The 22,300-nt window shown below is 46.2% G+C and overlaps 1 long non-coding RNA gene and 1 pseudogene across 1 annotated transcript; both read left to right on the plus strand.

The window, feature by feature from the left end:
- Positions 1-22,300, plus strand: part of LOC133904368 (citrate-binding protein-like) — an 88,067-nt pseudogene that overhangs the window by 45,712 nt on the left and 20,055 nt on the right.
- Positions 1,549-2,446, plus strand: LOC133904369 (uncharacterized). The gene is made up of 3 exons (XR_009907471.1): positions 1,549-1,925; positions 2,005-2,086; positions 2,167-2,446. It is a non-coding gene; the product is annotated as an uncharacterized LOC133904369 (long non-coding RNA).

The raw sequence follows: 22,300 nt of genomic DNA on the forward strand, positions 1-22,300 counted from the left end.
GAAACTTCACTGAAGCTTTAAGAGCAAGCTTGTGAATCGGTACTTATCTAAAGGGGTGGCACCCTTCAAGAGCTACAAGCACTTGAAAGAGGAAGATTGGGATGCTTTTGTGCAGATAAAGAACTCAGAGCAGTTCAAAAAGGAGAGTAGAAGAAGCAGCTTTAGGCTAGGTACAAGCATAACCACAAGACTGGCACAACTGGGTACGCTAGGAAAAGGGCCAAATGGCAGGCAAAGGATAAAAAGTTATTCAGAGAAGGCCACGAGAATCCTTGGCTCCACTTCCCGGGACGATCGCAGTCATATTTGCATGCAAGGGGTGCGCTATCCAAGAGCAGGGAAATCACATTCAGAGACACAGAAATCCATGCAGTCACAAAAAAAGTAAAAGAAAAGGCAGCCAAAGCCAGCCAATGTTCTTTCATCGGGGTCAGGGAACATGATGTTCTCTCAGTGGTGCTGGAGAACCCGAAGCACCCAGGTCGAGTGCGAGGCGTGTCAAGTTCTCAGGGCTGGAAATGCAGCTTTCCCAAAGACCTCACGATGTACAAGAAGAGGAAGAGGCCTGTAGTGGACATGGATGCATTGACACAGACATTGACACGGGATATCACCCAAAAAGTTTACACAAACATCATGGAGCAGCTTGCAGCAAAGGGAATAGATATTTTCATCCTAGCGGAAGCTAGCCCTGGAGCTGCAGGGAAGAGTAGCTGCGCCTCCAAGGAGGTCGATCAACAAGTAGTTGCTGACGTGACTGAGCGGATACGATTGACCTGCTAGAAGGGTCCACACCTTGCAGCCTTGTAATCAGGCCTGTCGGGTATCACATCGAGGTTGCAAGGGGTCAGTTGCTTCGAAACATCCGCATCTTATATACGGTCTCGATGCGTGCAGGCTATGTTGTTCTTCGGTGGACATGGTACATAGCAATGCCATCGATCACATGTTGGAGCTCCCCCCTAATGATGAAGTCACAACTCTAGGAGAAGCTCTCCGTCAAAGGATCTAGTGGAAGAGGAGCAACATCATTGTCTCCAGTGCATCCCAGTCTAGATGAGTTCCAAGTGCACTGCCGCCACACCCCTCACTTCCAAAGAAGGCAGCTTCACTACCTTCTCCTCCGCATCCGACAGTCTCACTTCCAGAACCAATTCCAGCACCCCCAAAGAGCCCAAAGAAGAAGGAAAAGGGAGTTGAGAAGAAAGGCTCTAAGAAGAAACCCTGCCGAATATGTTGAATGCCATTGTACCGATGAAGAAGTCCATGGACATTGGAGCAACGTGGACTAGTGCCAACACGAAATTTCAATATGGGAAGCCCCTGATGACGGTAGATGGCCTAGCAAGGGTGGGACAAGCATGTGTCAACCTGCATAATTACTACATGCAGGCTTCTAGAGATAGCAATGCCACATCCATAGTCATAAAGTACAAATGACGACAACACTTAAGTAATGACGACGGCTACTTCATTGTGGGTTCAATGACTTATACGACCTCTTCAACCTTGATGGCCTATATGTTTTGTTATAACGGATCTTCACATTGTATGTCCCTTGAAATTGAATATTCATTAATTAATACCACTAAGTTTTGAACCTAACTATGTTGTTATCTGTAGACACTTGATGAAAGAAATAAAGAAGAATAAGGATTCTATCACATGTCTTGACCCTGAGGCCATTACAATATCAGTCATCCAATTCACCCTGATTATGCTATGGACCATGTGGTCAGGGCAATGCAACAATATTCCAAAATGCAGTACCTCATGGGCTCCCGTAACACCAGTAGCCATTGAATCTTACTAGTCATTTTCCTGAAGTGGGACTTAGTGTTCTACCTTGACTCGTCAAGACCAGTAGGATGAAAAGGCAAACCTGGAGAGCATGATTACAATGCTGTAAAAGGAATGCTCGACACGTAAGTTCTGCATGACTTAGTTTACATATTTAACTTTTCTAACATTCAAATGCTCCCTAATTGATCCATCCTTATGCAGGGCTTTTGACAAGTATATTCGAGCTCAACCTGACTATGACGCGAAAGCCAACCACAAACTGACACACAAGATCGGGTTCACGGTAAATGCTACCTAACAGAATACAAATGCTCTCTATTGCTGCATTTTTCCTTTTTATCTAATACTAAATTTTCTTTCCAGCAGTGCCACCAACAACCATCGGTCAACACTTGTGGATTCTAAAATGCGTGGAACATGCTCCTCACACTCCGCATGAAAGATATCAAATCCTCCTATGCAAGTTCAATATAAGATTATGCGTAGCTAATTTCAGTAATTAGTTTAATTCCATGATAACATGACATTGGTTACATGTCAAATTATTTAGGAATTTGATGCTCTTTTTTTCTACAACGATGCAATTTTGGAGATTCGACGACAGATCGCAAAGTTCTTGGTGGCTGAAGTCATAAGCCCACACGGCGAGTTTCACTATAGAATCCCTAGGTTATGAGGTCTTATATATGTAATATGAGTTGATCAGAACTTTATAACATTTGTGATTCTGTAATGAATTGATTGGAACTTTATAACCTTTGCGATTATGTGATTAAGCAAGTGATTATATGCATTTTTGTCGATACAGATTTGGGTGTGTTTCTGTTGTTTTCATGAAGAAGACGACTGCTAAATCCTGGCTATGCTCCAGGATGCAGCTTGGAAACAGAATATTCCTATAGGGTAAAATACACATAAGTGACAGACAACCTAGTTATCCATGATTTATATTAAATATAAGTGACAGGTAACTATCTTACCTGTCACCTATTTATTCCTCCCATCACATGGGTGACAGACATAAGTGACGGGTAACCTAGTTACCCGTCACTTATGTTAGTACATAAGTGATGGGTTAAGAGGTTACCCATCACTTATGTTAGGACATAAGTGACAGGTGAAGATGTTGATAGGGGAAAACCCGTGGGTTGGCCCGATCTTCACGGCAGTAGGTACGACAAGAGATAACTTGCTAAAAAATGCAGCGGGATAACTAGCTTTATACCTGACAAAGGTTGGAATGTGGCCAAGTAACGAGGAGAGAGGCACCGAATCCTTGGACTCGACTCAATCTCCACGAACTCAAGAACACAAACTGGGTAGCTTTAGACCTGGTCAAGGTTGGTTGCGACCAAGCGACGGGGAGAGAGGCACCGAAACCTTGATGGATTTCGACTCGATCTCCGAACGACCGCAGAACCACAAACCGGGACTAATCCACACAAAACAGTGCAGCCTAACTGGAAACCGTAGAGCACGAATTAGGGGGTCCCAGAGGAACCTTCACATATATACTGGTGAATCGGTCTCTCACAAGTCGATGAAGAACTCACAAGAAATTTGGGGTAAGTCACTCAACAGCTCTTGGCTGGAAACACCATCTGGTGGATTTTTCTTAATTCATCATCGTCCCCCTTTGGCTTAGATACAGTAGGTATTTATACTAGGAACACCCCTCCTAGCTAGGTGTGAAAGTTCTATAAGTTTCCACGAAAATAAAGGGAGATGAAAAGGTGAAAACATGGGTTCCCGAGAAGCCTCGCGTGATCTTCAGCCTCCCTGGCAGTCTTCACTTAAATGGTCATTACTCCTTAATGGAAAATCGAAAAGACGAGCCGTTTGTTGGAGGTGAAAGTAGACTTGATTATCTTTCTGTCCATGTGCATTATGCATGGTGAATCTTGACCAGTTTGTGCGTGTGTCTCTTGGAACATGGCTCTGATGTCAGGAGTCAGTGTGATGGTTCAGCTTCTGCGTAACTTGTCTCCTTCTCGGTGTAACTTGTCTCCTTTGGTCCAGCAGCAGCTCCAATATGCGTAAACCTTAGCAATACAAAAGTGGAACATTTAGGTAGTATAAAATTCTCATTTGTATTGTAATCAAATTTAGTAAGGAGAGAGTTCACCTCTTGCTGCAGTTTCCTTGCACGACTCCGTGTGATGGGTCTTTGTATTGGTGTAATTGGTGCTTGACTTGTTTCAGCTGGTCCATGGCTTGGCACATTTGCTGGGAGGTCCTCATCAGATGTTACCTGTCAGTTTTGTCTATCACCCCAGCACATGGAAAACTCTTATAGGTGACAGGTAACAGTATGACCCGTCATTGATGACATCATTGGTGAAGGGTCCTTACCCGTCACCAATGACTAGTCATCAGTAACGCATTCGGGGTGACGGGTGCCGGACCCGTCACCCATGAGCTTTTTTCACGTAGTGAATTACAAGAGCATACCACTTCCCACCTGCCGAATGCACACGGGATGGACCGAACGTGTCCATTTGAAAAAGCTCTCCTAGGTGGTCAGTCATCACCTGTTTAACATGTGGATGAGAAGCAGCAATCATCTTTCCATGACGACAAGGTGCACAAACCAAATCTTTTTCAAATTTGAGCTTGGGTAATTCTTGGATAAGGTCAAGAGCACTCAAACAGAGAGTAAATCAAAGCTCATGTGACCAAGTCTCATATGCCACTTCCAAAGCTCAGAGGTCAAGATGTCCATTAAGCAACAAGAAAAACCAAAAGACTTGGAAAATTCCATTTTGAAAACTCAGCTAGCTGGAGAAATACCACAAACAAGATCAGCAAAAGAATCAATAACATGGGAAGCTTTATGTTAAAACGCACTTCAAAGCCATCCTCAAGAAGCTACAAAACTGAGAGTAAACTGTAGTTCAAGTTGTCAATCAAAGCAACCTCCTTGAGTACAAAGTGATCATTTACCTTGATGGCACCAACTGATATTACCTTTCCTATGTTGTCATCCCCAAAAGTGATGTACTCCTTTTGCATCACTCGGGTGAGACTAGAGAACCATTTGGGATTTTCAATCATGTGGCACGAACAGCCGGAATCCATTAGCCACATGTTCTCCAGGCCTCCGTCCTCCTGCTAGACATGGGAACAATTGTGAGTAAATGACTCAACACTAGGGTTAGTGAAATATAGAGAATACCAATGCTGAGCCACTCGTCCAACAACAGAATTAGTACAATGGTACTTATCCTTTCTCATAGGCGGGAAGCAAGCACCATGATGAGAAAAATGTGGTCCCCCAAAGCCTTGAGACTCGAAGCAATGGGCACATGAGCCATAGCCATATGGAGCACGACGAGGTCCACGCTAGGCAAAAGCACCACCTGCAAACAAATGACCATTACTACCATGATGAGATCGAGCACCTTGGTTATGGCTAACTTAGTTAAAAGGCTCATGTAAACTATAGGCAGGGTAGCACATGTCCCGGTTGTTCGACGCCCAAGCTCACGTCTCTCATTTCTCTTGCGCTTGAAACAAAACTCAAATAGGTGACCCTCATGATGATAGTACTCACAGAGATATCTAACTCTTCTCTTAGGTTTGAGGTTCACTCTAGGATGCTCTCTTGGTTGTTTAGGCTTGCCTTTCTCGGGATGTTGGTTGCAGTGGATTTCTCACAAGCACTCACTCCAGAGACACTGCACTCCCCAATCTTCCCTTACTCCTAAGTCACTTTGGTGTAGTCACACCCCACACCAACCCTATCCTCTCTCTTGAACTATCGATACGGATGTCCTATCTTCTCGATGTAGGATCAAAGATAACTCGTGGGACCTGACGAACTGTAGGTGATCACCCATGCCAATGCAAGGACTTGCACCTCTTTTAAATTCTCCCAACTACACTCTTTGCAGAACAATCCACGAGACCACAAGTGGATGATATCGAACTCTCAATTCCTAGTGAAAAAGCAATCACGATCTTGATAAGATGAACGCCCTATTCCCCTCTGTTGTGGCAGAAACCGAAGCAACAGGAAGAACAAGCACTATGGCTATCTTAGATGCAGTAGAAATTACAATAAAATGTGGTCTACCCTCATGGGTCATGGATTCAACTATATATAGACCCTATGACAATAAAAACTAACTAGGACTTCTAAGACCTTAACAAGGAATTTAAGATTGAACCAACGTATTGTTTTGATGACTAGCATCGACTCGGAACAGATCTGACAATGGGGCCAGTTCTATTGGAAAGGATATGAGATAAGCTTTCCAACAAATATTTATACAGCCCAATCGGACTCCGTATGCAAGAGTTATGGAATTTTTTCTCCAAGTCTACCTGGCTGCCTTAAATCGAATCTGAATCGAACTAGAATCTTCTTATCTTCCTTTTCCATGCTAGGACCGATCTGATTTCATGGAGAACCATTGAAGAAAGTCTCTAGAAGTCTTGGAAGGTTTTCCAGTGTACTCGTGGCGCAGAACCCGATCTCCCTCTCCTCCCTCGAGATTATTGTGACATGTCCTTTCGCCAGCGAGCAGAAATGTGCATCAGTAGCAGCATCTTCATTCTTTGCAGCATTCCCATCATCTCTTTGACCATCTTCTTTACATGTAAACCTGAGCACAAGTAAGGTACTAACAGTAGGTATTATAAAGCTCTCATCAAGATTAATCAAAGTACCTAAGAATAGATTCACTTGTTGTTCTAATAGTCATGCTTTAGCTTTGGTCATGGGACCTAAGGATAGATTCACTTGTTGATATTTGGAAGCCTGAATCTGGTCTTGAGATGCTTGAACTTGGTCATCTTGATTATTGGTACTTGGGATGTTGTCATCAACTGTTCCACAATCATACCCAATTGTGGTTCCCTGGCAGACACCCAACTCAACACAGACCTATGCTGCTTGTTCTCATCCTCCAATCTAAGCATCTTAGCTTGACAAGTATGCAATTCGTCCAATAAAGAAGCACATGTATCACAAGCAAAAATAACAGCTTTAGAGCTAGTAGCATTAGCAAGTTTCTTCTCAAGATCCTTGAGTTTAGCACAGTTCTTAGTAAGTTCATATTTCAAGATTGGGCAATTTTTAGGCAAAATTAGGAGGATACCATCGCTAAAGTGCCCATATTGAAAAATACCATCGGTTTTGAGAATGGCATATGGGCCTAGGACCCATATGTCATCCTCACACCGATGGTATTTTCTAACTTTTGTGATTCTTGCGATGGTACCCAGCAAATTGCCCCATTTTTATAAGCTCCTAGCAAACGGGTCTAGATTTAACCTCTTCTAGATCAAGCCTAGCTTTCTCAAGCTCATCTACCAAAGAAGCATGCCTAGTTTGTAAATCAGACATTTGAATCATGTAAACACCATAAGCATCACACTCTGTCTCATCTACAACTGTGAGAGCAGATTTTAGCAATTCAAGTTCCATGGTAGCATTTTCAAATTTCTTTTTGTATTCTCTAAGCTTGTGCACATCAAACCTGAGATTGCGATCTTGAGCTACTAAAGTATCTTCTAGTTCATCTATTTTCATAGATAGCTCATCGGCAGAAAGTTGTACCTCCGAGTAAAGCTCGACGTCGCTTTTATTGTCGGCCATGAACCAAACCTCTCCCTTGGACTTGATGGTGTCGGTGATGAAACACAAGCCATTGAGGTTGTTGGTGATATTCTTCTTCTTCTTGTCCTTGTCCTCACTTGAGCTTGAAGAGTCATCATCGCTGGAGTCAACGTCAAAGTCGCTGAGGGAGGTGAGGAAGGCATGTTCCTTAGCCTTGAGCTTCTTGCGGAAATCCTTCTTCATAGCCTCATGATCAAAGTACTTCTTCTTCTTCTTATGCTTTGTCTTGTCAACATCAAATTTCTTATTCTTGGGGCAATCAACAATGAAGTGGTTCAAATCGTCGCACTCGAAACATACCTTGGTGTTTCTTCTCCTCCGGTTCATCTCCAAGGGTGTCCACCTATTCTCCTATGACAGAAACAAGATATGACAAAGTAAAACCAATCGATGAGATGTTAGCAAAACCAGAATCGTCACTCGACTGGCCACCTCCCAAAACCAAGGCCATACTCTGGGAGTTTGAGGGATTCTCATATTTGGCTCTAGTCTCATTGTCAATCTCAGTAGATCTAACCTTGCTATACATCTCATCCATAGTGAGAGTTTCATAGTTAGGGGACTCAATGATAGCAGCGACTTTGACCTCCCAAACATTGCGATCTATACTATAAAGCAATTTTATTGCTCTCTCAGGATCATCATAGGGAAGTCTACCGTTCGTTCTCATTTTGTTCACTATCCCCTAAAACCTGTTGAACATGGACTCTACACTCTCACCAGGCAGTTGTCGAAAGTTCTCATACTCTCTCTGGTATGTATCAAACAACCTAGCCTTGACCTGTGTAGTCCTCTCGTGGAAGTTTTGCAATCTTATCCAAATAGCATGAGCAGTAGTAAGATCAGAAACACGGTCAAACTCAGAATGGCTCAAGCTAGAGATGAGAATGTTTCTCGCTTTGCTATTAGCTTCAAACTTATAAATTTGAGCTTAGCTAACGCGATTATCAAGAATCACAAATTAGACGTTCTGAACTATGTTCCACACTACAAACAGAATCATGTGGCTCCTTGAAGAGGCAGTCATGAGACTACACACAGGGGGTCCTCCATGTCGGTGCAACTAGCATCTACCACCAAACCCCTGGATGTGCTGAAGCCCCTGTGACCTTCACCTACGATGAAATTATGGGGGTGAACTTCCCCCACACAGATGCTCTAGTCATGATAGCTAACATCACCAAAGTTGAAGTCCAGAGGGTGCTTGTCAATGGAGAAAAGTTCCGTAGATATTCTCTTCATACATGCCTTTAACCAGCTCTGCATCCCATAGAGCTGGCTCTCTCCAGCTCAGAGGCCCCTTTAGGGGTTCAGTGTGGCCCCCCTCGATGCTCTGGGCTAGATAGAGCTTCCATTCACCTTCGACGAAGGCTCCACCATGCAGATCGAGATGGTCATCTTCGACGTTTTTGGCATGCCCTACGCGTACAACACCATCCTGGACTGGGGGACCCTAAACAAGTTCGGGGTGGCCTCACATCATAATTACCTCTGCATGAAGATGCCTAGACCGCAGGGGCTGATCTCCATCCACGATGATCAAAACATTGATAGGCGCATCAAGTATGGGCACCTTGCCCCACTGAGCAGCCGCCGTCTGGTGTGCCTCGAGCATCGCGATGCTCCGAAGCAATAGCCAGAGGGAGACATCAAGCACATCCCGTTAGGTATGGAGAACCCTGACTGGGTCTTTCACATCGGGGTGGACCTCACTCCGGAGCAGGAAACCCATCTCCTGGCCATCCTAAGGGCCAACTTTGATGTCTTCGCATGGTCCTCGAGGGACCTCCATGGAGTCGACCACCACATCATCGAGCATTCCCTTCGATTCAACCTACAGGCTCAGCTCATATGACAGGGGCTCCGCAAGCTATCCACTGAGCGAGTGAAGATCACGAAGGAGGAAGTCTAGAAACTACTAGAAGTCGGTATCATTCGGGAGGTCATCCACTTGGAGTGGCTGTCAAACCCCATCCTAGTCAAGAAGCATAACGAAAAATGACACATGTGCATCGACTTCATGGCACTCAAAAAAGCCTACCCTCGATACCCATACCAGCTCCCTCGCATAGACTAGCTGGCGAACTCCACCGTCAGTTGTGAGTTGTTGAGTTTCCTGGAAGCATACTCAGGATGCCACCAAGTGTGAATGGACACAGAAGATGAAGGAAAGAGCAACTTCATTACCCCTTCGGGTATACTGCTACATTCAGATGCCCTTTGGCCTCTGGAATGCTGAAGCCACCTATTCTCGCCTAGTGCACAAAATCCTGGAACACCAGTTAAGCTACAACATGGAGGCCTACATTGAAAACATAGTCATAAAGAGCATGCTCAAAGTCAACCACATTCCTGACCTTCAAGAGACCTTCAATAGCCTACGGGCTACCAGCGTGTAGCTCAACTGGGGAAGTGTGTCTTTGGTGACTAAGCTGGAAGGTTGCTAGGGTACCTCGTCTCAAAGCAAGGCATCGAGGGGAACCCCAGCAAAGTTTGTGCCATCACATATATGGCACCCCTCACCAACTTAAATGGGGTCCAGTGCCTGGCCAGCCGCCTCGCAGCCCTTAGCCATTTTCTCACCAAGTCCATTGAGCACAACCTTCCTTTCTTCAAAAACTCTGAGGGGCTCTGAGCCATTCAAATGAATGATGGAGTGCCAGGACGCCTTCGAGGCCCTCAAGGCCCATCTCTCCGACCTCAAGCCACTTGCGATACCCCTCCCTGGCAAAGGGCTCCTCTTGTACTTAGCCGCCTCCGTCATAAGTGTTGTACTCATGCAGGAAGAGGAGAAGGAAGGCTGCTCTATTCAAAAGATGATTTACTACATTTTGGAGGCTCTAGTAGAGGCGAAGGCGTGCTACACGCATCTAACAAATGTGGCATATGCCCTTCTGACAGCCTCCCTCAAGCTTCGGCACTACTTTCTCGCCCACGACATTACCATACCAACCTCATACCCACTAGATGACATGTTCTGTAACCGAGAGGTGACGAGACACATAGGCAAGTGGACTGTGGATCTAACACCTTTCATGGCGAAGTATGTGGCCCGTACTGGAGTTTGCACCCTCCTCCTTCGTTGTGTTGCCAAGGAGCAGGGGTCGATCTCTTAAGAGTGATTCATGATGGGCTATGTGCCAGTCACCTTGCACCCCATGCCCTGGTAGGCAAGTCACTCCACCAAGGGACATACTGGCCCACGATCATGACAAATGCAAAGGAACTCATTCGTACAAGGATGCCAATGGATGAGGCGCCGAAGCCACCGGCCTCTCTGAAAAGAGAGGTTTCCTATCTTTTCTTTCAACTCAGGAGAAATACGGTCAGGCGGCGCTAATTCGAATCCCTCGTGCAAAATAAGAACAACACCCACATTCAACCCTCCCTTTTTCCCATTAGCAAGAACTTGTTTCAGCTACATATCATAAGGGATTCGAAGAACTGCTTCAAATATAGTATCAGGAAGCACAGCTTGGGGAACTTCAATATCCACATGCTTATTAGCTAAATGGCAATTGGCACATACAATTCGTCCAGTTGCTTCCCGCAGGTTTTCATAACCCTGCTACGCAAAAATGGGATATGCATTTGAAATAGATGTCCGAGTTATTACGTATATCATGATCGATACAGAAATGGATCGAATCATCTGTTCCTTTAACCAAAAATAAGTATTTCTATTTTCCATGTCCAATCGCAGATCCCGGAATTTCTACGATAAATTAGATAGGTAGCTGAGCTAATCTAGTTCCCTATACACGAGTCTGTTGTCATTGTACTACAACAGTTGTACTGGAATGATGAATACCTTGAGCAGGTAGAAATAGAAAGAATTTTGCTAAAAAGGAAAAGGGCTTTCTTTCTAAAGGAAGAAAGATGCTAATTTGATTAATATTAGGAAATCAAATGAGTGAGTTTATGCTTCACTAATTGAATGATAAATGACTACAAGCAAAGGAGATAGACAGTTCAAACAAAAAAAAGACCCAAAATTTCAAACATGTGTCTGGAATCACAGGAAAACTACAAACTAAAGTAGTGAAAATTAGCTCGTTAGGAGCCCATCCAAGATCGTTGTAGACCCAACGAATTAGTAGTTCCCAACCGCGGGTGGAGTGAAATCTAACCAAAAAAATCAGTAACTAAAAGAATAAAAAAAAGCTTTTATTGAGTCATTTAAGTTATAGAAGAATTCCTGAACCCAAGAATTAAAAATGACAAGTTCCTCTTTACCCAGAAAAAAAGAACCACTTAGAATAGACAAACAGATTATATTTGTCAAGAAATACAAAATGATATGGAGATGATCCTCATTATCTATTTTGGCGAATTGTATTATTTCCTTGTGTATTCCTATAGGAGGCTTTTGTACATGTGTTTTCGGTTTCTCTTTTATCATTTCGTCCAAGAGAAAAAGTTCTTATAATTCTATGAATCCTTCAAGAATCCTTTTCTCTTGAATATCAGTTAAGAGAGTTTCAGATTGTCTGGTGTTCCACCAATTCTTAATCCAAAGTTCCAGACATTTTTTTAAAGAGAAATGAGACTCCCCAGGGTAAAAGTACGATAAATACAAGATATAGGAAAGAAGGCGATGCTTTCTTTTTTTTCATTTTGGATCTGTAAATTGAGTTGTTAATGAATCCGCTTCATTCGCTGACTCTATATGATATTCTTTTCTTTGAAGCAAAAATTCTATAACAAGGTTTGAGACCTTGTGTTTGTATCTATTTCTCTTTTTTATATTAGTGGAATTTAATTGTATTGGGTTCTTTCTTAGATCTAAATGGAGTGGAAGAGAGAAATAGAATAAAAAAAGCCCTTTCATATGAAAAAGGAAGAATATTATGCCATATATCTCACTTGGACAAAACAAATTAGAAGCAATTTTCTCTTATCCTCGTGTGTTCCTTCCTTTAGATAAATACTCAAAAATCCCCTTACAATTGAAAAAAAAATTGCAATTGGTACTCAAATCAAAATACTTCAATTGGCACACGCAAAAAATAGGCCAATTCGGCAGCTTTTTGTTCAATTTCTCATGGAGTAAAAAACTTCTCATCAGTACGAGTCAAGGGAATGACCCCCTGGCCCCGGATTTTCATATAAAGGATATGACGAGGATAAAGACCCTCTTTAACCTGAATTCTAATTGATTGGATATCCCGCACAAGGAATCGAAAGAAGATGCGATGTTTTATTCCATGGAATCCCCAACAAAAAATGCACACTATTCCCTCTTTTCTATCGAATCGGTTATAACCACTGCCTACATTCCACAAAATAGTGCACCACAAATAGGAGCTAATGAATAAGCCCGCGATTCCGTAGAAAGACATCATGACCCCCTGTGGGAAAAAAAGAATTTATTGAGATGGAAGTACGGATATCATATTCTTACCAAAATAGCTAGAAGCCCCAACCGCTAAGAATCCTAAGGAACCTAGAAAAAGAATACATGCCTAGAAAAAATTACCTCTTTTTCAAGAACCTTTTAGAAGTTCTATCCATATGTGTTCTGATTGATAATTCATATTAGATATACTAAATCCAGCAGCAGTTAATTGAAATTGAGAGAATAAGCTAAATGATTTTGACCTTACTTTTTTTTTATTCTGAAATCGCCTTCAGCAGCTAGTATTCCTGTGAAATAATTGGTTAGATACATTGACTTTCTATTAAAAAAATAGTGGATCCACTTAAAAAAAACTCGTTATACTCGTCTACGCATATGCATGCATTTATGCTCGTAGCCTATATTTGCATCCATAGACGTTTTACATTTGTATGTAGAAAGAGCTACATACCCTATCATATTATATTACTTACACTAAAAAATATATGTATTATGATCCTGAAAATACATTGAGAAAATTTGGCCCCGTCGGTTCTAGACAATCTTATTTTTCTGTACATAAAGAAATAAAGAAGCCATTTCAATTGCTGGAAATACTAAGCCTACTAAAGGCACGAAAATAGAGGATAAGTTAAAATCTATCATAGAATAGGCGTCTCAATTCAAATTTACTATTTCTATCTATTCAAAATATATCATAAGAATCTTATGATATAATTAAGTATATCTATTATAAGAAATATTGACTATTGTATTTTTTTTAGTTTGCAAAATAAAATAATGATTTTTTATAGAATACTAAAGTATTCTGTATCTAGAAAAAAAACGAATGGAATGGATAATAAGAAAGTTGCAAAAAAAAGGGGAACTAATTAAAAAGATATGATTTTTCTTTTCCCATTCTCATGGCCTTTCTATCCTTCTAATCGAACTTGAAATTGGATTCAAAAGAAAGCAATTGTGAAAATGAAAGAAATACCTCTTTCAAAATACCCTTTAATTTAATAAAAAAGTAGAAGTGGAATAAAATACTCGGTTGAAGGGTAATGATCATACGTCTGTAATGTATTGTATGTCCCAGAATAGGTCCCGTTCTTCTACCTTTTCCGGGTAATCGATGGCTATTCACAGCTACTACTTAACACCAAAGAAGAGTTCGACCCAATGCTTTATTTCTGTCTTAGTGAATCTTGATTCGACATTAGAAGTATATTGATTCTTTCCTAATAAACGAAGACTCTTTTCTGTAAATACTGCGTATTTGATTCCATTATCATATGATAATACTATATTTTTATTTGTATTTGTTTATTGTATTATACCTTTCTATATTCTAGATATATAGAATAGAAGAATCTCAATTTGTCAAGTCTCATGATCGTATCAAGTTCTATTGAAATTCAGCTCAATCTTTTTTTTTAGAAAAAAAAAGATTGAGCTGAATTTCATTGCAATCAATTAGAAGAATAAAGAAGAATTACTGCATTTTGTAACTGATTTTTTTTTCTATTTCGCTTCTTTTTTTTAGACCTTCTTTATATCTAGTTTTATCTACTTAATCGATGGTATCTACCGGCTGGAGCTCGAATTTGATCGCCTTCCATACTTCACAAGCTGCGGCTAGTTCAGTACTCCATTTCCAAGCTTGTCGGATAATTTCATTACCTTCACGAGCAAGACCGCGCCCTTCGTTACGAGCTTGTACACAGGCTTCTAAAGCCACCCGACTAGCTGCTGCACCAGGTGCATTCCCCCAAGGGTGTCCAGAAGTTCCTCCACCAAATTGTAATACGGAATCGTCTCCAAAGATTTCGGTTAGAGCTGGCATATGCCAAACATGAATACCCCTGAAGCCACCGGTATAACACCTGGCATAGAGACCCAGTCCTGAGTGAAAAAGAATAGGCTTTATACAGCTCTATATATCCTCTTTCGCAATATGGAATATATTCTGGATATATATATATATACATATATATATATATGTATATATATATATATACATATATATATATATGTATATATATATATATAGACACACACACACACACACAAATTAATCCAAGGATATACAAATTAATCTGGCTATAGGAATTACAATGGCATATCGCTCTTTGGCGATATGGAATATACAAATTAATATATTCCTCTGGGAAATTCAACATGTCAACAATTTGCAATTCAGAATTCCAGTATTTTTTCTTATTCTTATTTTGTTTTTTCAATTTCTTCAGAAATAGATAAGAATATGTTTGGTGAATTGGAAACAATTTGATTTTATAGAAAAATTGAACTAAAATTTCAACTAAAAATTGCTATTTCTTTTCTTATGGAACATACATATCAATATGCCTGGGTAATCCCTCTTCTCCCACTTCCAATTATTATGTCAATGGGGTTTGGACTTTTTCTTATTCGGACAACAACCAAAAATCTTCATCGCATATGGGCTTTTCCTAGTGTTTTACTCTTAAATTTAGCTATGGTATTCTCAGTTCACTTGTCTATTCAACAAATAAATGGAAGTTCTATCTATCAATATCTATGGTCTTGGACCATCAATAATGATTTTTCCATTGTATACATCATTAGTCCGATCCTTTGTAGGAACTACCCGTAATAACGAGCTTGCAAAATGGATATGTTTATCATAAAGAGATTCATTGTTCCTAACCCTGCTTCACCTTAATTGTTATTTGAACAAAAAGATCACAATAAACTTTTGGTAAAAGTTCTATCTTGGTCAGAGTGGGGATAGCATTTCTCTTCTTCATGTCTATGGAGTTTTGCAAAACCCAAACACCTCAGAGATAGATATAGAGGTAGGAATTTGTCGAACGAACCACATTCCTTCGTAGACGTTAGGAGTCCATTGATGAAAAGGGCTGGGAAAAGTTTGAACCCAAGTCCTACAGTGATGAATATAAGCGCAACTGAAATTCCTGGGGAGTTATACATTCGTGTATTTGTCGATGATATGGGATCCAGGGGTTCCCGAGTCCCGAGGCCAGGACAGCGCAGTGCCACATGGTGCCTTCCCTCGGGGACCATCTCCCCGAGGGCCCGAGGGAAGCCAGGTCTGGGAGCAGGTGCTCGGGGCCTAGAACAGTTGGTCCCTGAATACCCAGAGTGCCCCAAGGACCCGAGGGAAGCAAGGTCTGGGAGTGGGCGCTCGGGGCCAAGAACAGTTGGTCCCCGAGTACCCGAGGGAAGCAAGGTTCGAGAGTGGGCGCTCGGGGCCAAGAACAGTTGGTCCCCGAGCACCTAGAGAGCCCCGAGCACCCATCAAGCCCCATGCCAGTGGACCCCGTAGGGACTCCACGATGAGGTGTCGGTCGGTGGGAGGCCCGATACCGCATTAATGGGGAGCGTGGACGGTCACATCCAGCCACTTTCCCCCCCACGCCCGCCGTACTGAATACACTAGTCCCTGCCGCCGCCTGGTAGGAAGGCGTGGGCATAATTAATGCGGTAGGTCCCATCGCATGTCCCCTCACAGGGCCCATGAAGAAAGGCGGTTTGAAGATATCTTTGATGGGCACGAGGCTTATCACCCTATCACGTCAGACTATGGCAGACCTACTCTGCCCAAACGGGCATGAGAGAGTACTCAGAGGCTGGCCGGTGGGCGCCCCTGTGCTTGCTAAAGCTGGAACGCGAAGACCAATGGAACCGTCCGAGGGATATTTTTTCAACCCTCTGTAACATCAACTGTAGGCTAATGATGGCCACTTTCCATTTATTGTTTATAGGAACTTGTGCCCTCGTACTGGGCACTCCCTGAAGGGCCACCCCACCGGTAGATAAAAGAGGGGGGGAGCACCTTGTAGAAGGGATCCCAGAGCCCCAAAGCCGAAAGATAGAGAAATAGATCTGGAGATCAGAGGAGAGGCGGTGGAAGACCAAGCTTCCTCTATGCCAGCCCGCGACCGCCGGAGTTCACCGGCGCGCCGGCGTTCACCCCCCAGGGGAACAGCCGGCGCCGAGGTATACGGCACGGGCTGCCGAGCGTTCACCGGTGAGCTCCACCGGGTCAACTGGCCCACAAAGTTCCAGCCCGAACTACCGGAGAAGTACGACAGTTCCATCGACCTCGTTGAGTTCCTCCAGATCTACACCACCACTGTCCAAGAGGCGAGCGGGAATGAAAAGGTGTTGGCAAACTACTATCACGTGGCCCTGAGGGGCTCTGCCCGCTCTTGGCTCATGAACTTACCCCCAGGCTCTATTTGCTCCTGGGATGATCTGTGCCAATAGTTTGTGGCAAACTTTTAGGGCACCTTCGCGCGCCCCGGTCTGGAATGCGACCTTCATGCCGTCAAACAGTGGGAGGGAGAGACGCTGAGGTGTTTCATACAACGCTTCAGCCAGGTCCACAATACCATCCCGCGGATCACCCCCCACGCTGTCGTCATCACCTTCCGGCAGGGCATCCGCGACGAGCGGATGCTCGAGAAGCTAGGCACGCATGAGGTCAAGACCATCGCGGAGCTTTTCGCGCTGGCCGACAAGTGCGCCAAGGCGGCGGAAGCTCGGGCGTGGCACGGTCCGCGCCCCGAGCAACACGCAGCCGACAAAATAGGTCCTTCCCGCTCCGATAAGTGGGAAAAGAGAAGGAGAAAAAAGCGCGACGCTGCCCCTGTCCTGCCGGCGGAAGGCGCCGCACGCAGGCCGGCATGCCGAGCGGCTGTCGAGAAAAAGCCCGCTCTTGCGAGGCCAGAGATAGGGAAATGGTGCGTAATCCACCAAACCGACTGGCACGACCTCACTGAGTGCCGATCGGTGAAGGGTCTCGTGGAGCGGCGCCAGGAGGAGCGCCGCAAGGGTGGCGACGACAAAGGCACCTCCGAAAACGAAGAGCTCGGGTTTCAAGAGCCTGAGCACACCGTTGCCTTCATCGATGGGGGCGTGTACACGCCCTCCTCTCGCCGTTGTGTCAAAACAATGTGGCGTGAGGTGTGCTCAGCAACCCCGAGCGCGGCGATCACAAGGCCCCTCAAGTGGTCGGAGACCCCGATCACCTTTAGTCAGGCAGACCACCCCGCGAGCACTGCGGGGGTGGGGCGACTGCCTCTGGTGGTATCCCCCACCATCTGCAATGTGAAGGTCAGCCGAGTGCTGATTGACGGGGGTGCAGGCTATGAACCTCCTATCCTAAGAGGCGTTCAAGAAGCTGCAGGTGCCTCCGAAGCATTTGAAGCCGTCCCTCCCTTTCTGTGGGGTGACGCTGGGGCACACTCTCTCCCTCGGGCAGGTTGAGTTGCCTGTCACCTTCGGGAGCCAGGACAACTTCCGGACGGAGAACGTGGTCTTCGACATTGCGGAGGTCCCTCTCCCCTACAATGCAATCCTCGAGCGCCCGGTGCTCGCTAGGTTTATGGTGGCGACACACTACGCCTACCTCACTATGAAGATGTTGTGCCTACCGAAATCGGTAGCGCCGTCTCCTGCACCGAGCAGCTGTACTCGGCCTTGGCCTCCGCCCGAGCCGAGGTCGAAGGACACCAGGGGGGCTCGGGACCCTCTTCGTCCAAATCCTGACTCACCGCCGACGCCTCCATCCCCACGAAGGAGGTCACGTTGGGCGAAGACCTGTCTAAGGTCACCAGAATCGATGGTGACCTGGATGCCAAATAGGAAAGCGCGCTCATCGCCTTCCTCCGGGCTAACGCTGACTTGTTTGCATGGCATTCGTCGGATATGCCTGGGATCCCTAGGGAGGTGATCGAGCACCACCTTACCGTGCGCCCAGATGCACGGCCCGTGAGGCAGAAGGTTCATCGACAGGTGCCTGAGCGCCAGGATTTCATTCAGGAGCAAGTCAACAAGCTCCTTGACGCCGGCTTCGTTCGAGAAGTCCTTCACCCAGAGTGGCTGGCAAACCCCATCATCGTCCCAAAGGCCAACGGCAAGCTGAGAATGTGCATCGACTACACCGACCTTAATAAGGCATGCCCAAAAGATCCTTTCCCTCTACCTCGCATAGACTAGATTATCAACTACACTGCGGGGTGCGATCTTTTGAGCTTTCTTGATGCAAATTCGGGATATCACCAAATTCGCATGGCTAAGCAAGATGAAGAAAAAACATCTTTTATTTCCCCGGTGGGGACTTATTGCTATGTATCTATGCCCTTTGGCCTGCGCAACGCTGGATCTTTGTTCTAGCGGGCAGTCCGTATTACCCTTAACACGTAGGTTGGTCGCAACATCGAAGCTTATCTCGACGACATCGTGGTCAAGTCCCGAGAACGGACCACCCTGCTGGAAGACTTAGCCGAGACGTTCAACAGTCTCCGCAGCACGCGCCTGAAGCTCAACCCCGAGAAGTGCGTATTCGGGGTACCCACAGGCAAACTCCTCAGCTTCTTGGTCTCCAGTCGCGGAATCGAGGCCAATCCCGAGAAGATCCGGGCCATCGAGCAGATGCGTCCCCCAGCTCGGCTCAAGGAAGTATAGCGTCTCACTGGATGCATGGCAGCCTTGGGGCACTTCATCTACAAGCTCGGGGAGCGAGGGCTCCCACTCTTAAAATTGCTGAAGAAGACCGATCGTTTTGACTGGCCATTGGAAGCCAAGCAGGCCTTCCAAGACTTGAAGAAATACCTCACCTCGCCGCCCATACTGGTGGCCCCAGGCGAGGGCGAACCTCTATTGCTCTATGTATCGGCTACTCCTCAGGTCGTGAGCATGGTGCTGGTGGTGGAGCGTGATGAGTGCTCGGGGCAAGGTGCTGGGTCCGAGCTCCCGGCCGCCCCCAAGCAGCCTCCAGGACACGGGACTGGTCCTGACCAGGGACTTGAGCTCGAGACCTCGGCAGGCTCCGAGCTCTGCCTTAAGCTCGGGGGCTGTGGCAAGACCTCGAGTGAGGCTGCGATCGGGGGCCGCTGGATATAGCAACCAGTGTACTTTGTCAGTGAAGTCCTCCGGGATTCCAAGACAAGATACCCTCAAGCACATAAGATGCTCTACGCAGTTCTCATCGCTTCCAGGAAGCTCCGACACTACTTCCAGGCGCACAAAGTCTCGGTGGTGACCACATACCCACTAGGACCGATCCTGCGGAACCCAAAAGGTACCGGGCGTATCGTGAAGTGGGCAGTCGAGCTCACGGAATTCGATCTGCACCTCATCAGTCACCACACGATCAAAAGCCAGGCCTTGTCCAACTTCATGGTGGAGTGGACGCCGGTCCCCGAGATCGACAACGAAGAATTGTCCGCGTACCCCGGGCAAGACGGACCCGAGTACTGGGTCATGCACTTTGACGGCTCCCTCAGGCTGAAGGGTGCAGGAGCTGGGGTGGTGCTCACCTCCCCGACAGGTGAAGTACTCCAGTATGTCGTGCAGCTGCATTTTCGAGCAACAAACAATATGGCGGAATACGAAGGTCTCATCACTGGACTCCGAGCAGCGGTGGGTCTCAGGATCCGACGGCTGCTTGTCAAATGTGACTCCCAACTGGTAGTCAACCAGGTATCCAAAGAATACCAGTGCATGGACCCACAGATGGCGGCGTACGTGGCAGAAGTCAGGAGGCTAGAGTGGCACTTCGACGGCCTGGAGCTGTGGCACATGCCCCACTGCGACAACACCGTGGCCGATGACCTCTCCCGCCTGGCTTCCGCCCGGGCGCTCGTCCCGGCCGGAACCTTTAAAGAAAGGCTCACACGTCCATCTGTCCTGTCAGCCGACCAGGATGAAGGGGAACCTTTCAGCTTAGTCGAGGGGACCCAGGCCGCACCTTCAGTGGGAGGTCTCGTCAAGGTGCTGCCACCCGGCGAGTGCGCTGCACTTGCCGGTAGTCCTCAGGAACCCTCGTGGATCGACGAGATCCAAGGGTACTTGAAAGAAAACATCCTTCCCGAGGATGACGCCTCTGTAGAGAGGATTGCACGATAGTCCAAACGTTATGCCTTAGTAGATGGGGATCTCTACCGGCGCGGCACGGACGGTGTCCTCCTGAAATGCATCACCCGAAAAGAAGGCAGTGAGTTCCTCACTGAGATCCACGAGGGCGAGTGCGGTGGCCATGCATCGTTCCGCACGCTGGTCGGGAATGCCTTTCGGCAAGGTTTCTACTGGCCAACAGCCCTCCAGGACACTTCAGAGCTGGTTCGACGCTGTAGGGCGTGCCAGTTCTATGCAAAGCAGATTCATCAGCCAGCTCAGGCTCTTCATACCATCCCCCTGTCTTGGCCCTTCGCGGTCTAGGTGATGGACATCTTAGGTCCATTCCCTCGAGTAGTCGGGGGCTATGAGTACCTGTACGTCGCCATTGACAAGTTCACCAAGTGGCTGGAGGCGGTCCCAGTAATCAAGGTCACCAAGAACACAGCAATCCAATTCATCCGCAGCATCACAAGTTGCTTTGGCGTCCTGAATAGGATCATCACCGACAATGGCACCCAGTTCACAAGTGCCCTGTTCGGGGGAGACTGCGAGGATCTCGGCATCAAGATTTGCTTTGCCTTTGTTGCTTATCCCCGCAGCAATGAACAGGTGGAGCGCGCAAATGCCGAGATACTGAAGGGACTCAAGACCCGGACCTACGATGTTCTTACAAAGGATGGGAAAGGGTGGGTCGATGAGCTAACCGCTGTATTATGGGCCAACCAGACCACGCCAAACCGAGCCACTGGGGAGACGCCTTTCTTCCTCATCTACGGTGCCGAAGTTGTCCTCCCCTCCGAGCTTACGCTTGGCTCACCTCGGGTGAATGCATACTTGGAGGGTGAACAAGAACATCGAAGACGCGACGACGTCGAGTACTTGGAAGAGCGTCGGCGACGAGCTGCCGTCCGAGCCGCTAGATATCAGCAGAGCCTGAGGCGCTACCATCAGCGCCGTGTCCAGGCTCGGTCGCTCGAGGTTGGGTATTTGGTTCTCCAACGCGCTCAGACGCGCGAAGGAAAGAACAAGCTCTCTCGCATGTGGGAAGGCCCCTTCGTCGTGACCAATACCCCACGGCAAGGCTCGTTTCGATTGGCCACAGAGGACGGACAGCCTCTCCCGAATGCGTGGAACATCGAGCACCTTCGCAGATTTTATCCATAGGTAAGCATGTCTGTGCTTATCACTTGCTATTTAAAATTCATCGCATCAGTATGAATCGTTAATATACGCCTATATTGCTCTTGTTTCGAGTTTTCCTCTGGAACCCATGTGTTAATCTACTTGGTGAAATGCGCGACTCGTGCGCGAAAAATACGCTCTCTCTCGTTTTCCGCTGACAAAAATGGATGCCAGTTGGTATGTGGCACAGGCGGTGATCGCTGACCTAAGTCCGTTGTGGTAGGCTGTGGTGCCCGGCTGCTGTGGCAATACCCCGAGCACTACCGAGTCTCTAGGGTTCTCGGGTGGTTCTACCGCTCGAACATGAGTGGTCGGGACACCTAGACCCCAGGGGCGGGCTGTCGGTGCTCGGCCTGGTTAGTCTCGGCCCGGACACCACCGAACCATGGGACCTCTTGGTCGTATCTCTGTCTGTGCACTTCGCCGATCTGGGCATTCGA

The sequence above is a fragment of the Phragmites australis genome, chromosome 22, assembly GCF_958298935.1.
Source record: "Phragmites australis chromosome 22, lpPhrAust1.1, whole genome shotgun sequence".
Taxonomy (NCBI): domain Eukaryota; kingdom Viridiplantae; phylum Streptophyta; class Magnoliopsida; order Poales; family Poaceae; genus Phragmites; species Phragmites australis.